Here is a 591-nt window from a genome sequence, read left to right as displayed (position 1 = left end):
ACGGGCCAGAATCGGCCAAAATTGCGATTGTTGATGACCGACACATCAGCACACCTTGGGGTTTAATAACTATGGAAATCGCTTCGGGACCCCAAAACATTGAGTAATAGTCCACGAAACGGGCCAGAATTGGCCAAAACTGCGAGTGTTTATGATCGACACGTAAACACATCCCGGCGTTCGTTAATTGTGGAAATCACTCTAGGACCCCAAAACAGTGAGTAATAGTCCCTGAAACGGACCAGAATCGGCCAAAACTATGATTTTCGATGACCGTCACGTAAACGCACCCCAGGGTTCGTTAATCGTTGAAATCACTCCGGGACCCCAGAACAGTGAGTAATAGTCCATGAAACGGCCAGAATCGGCCAAAACTGTGAGTGTTGATGACCGACACGTAAACGTACCCCAGGGTTAGTTAATCGTCGAAATCACTCCGGGACCCCAAAACAGTGAGTAATAGTCCATGTAACGGGCCAGAATCGGCCAAAACTATGAGTGTTAATGACCGACACATCAACGCACCTTGGGTTTAACAGCTATGGAAATCGCTTCGGGACCCCAAAATGGTGAGTAATAGTCCATGAAACG

This window comes from Triticum aestivum, chromosome 7B, assembly GCF_018294505.1.
Source record: "Triticum aestivum cultivar Chinese Spring chromosome 7B, IWGSC CS RefSeq v2.1, whole genome shotgun sequence".
Taxonomy (NCBI): domain Eukaryota; kingdom Viridiplantae; phylum Streptophyta; class Magnoliopsida; order Poales; family Poaceae; genus Triticum; species Triticum aestivum.
Note: the sequence above shows the minus strand (reverse complement) of the source record.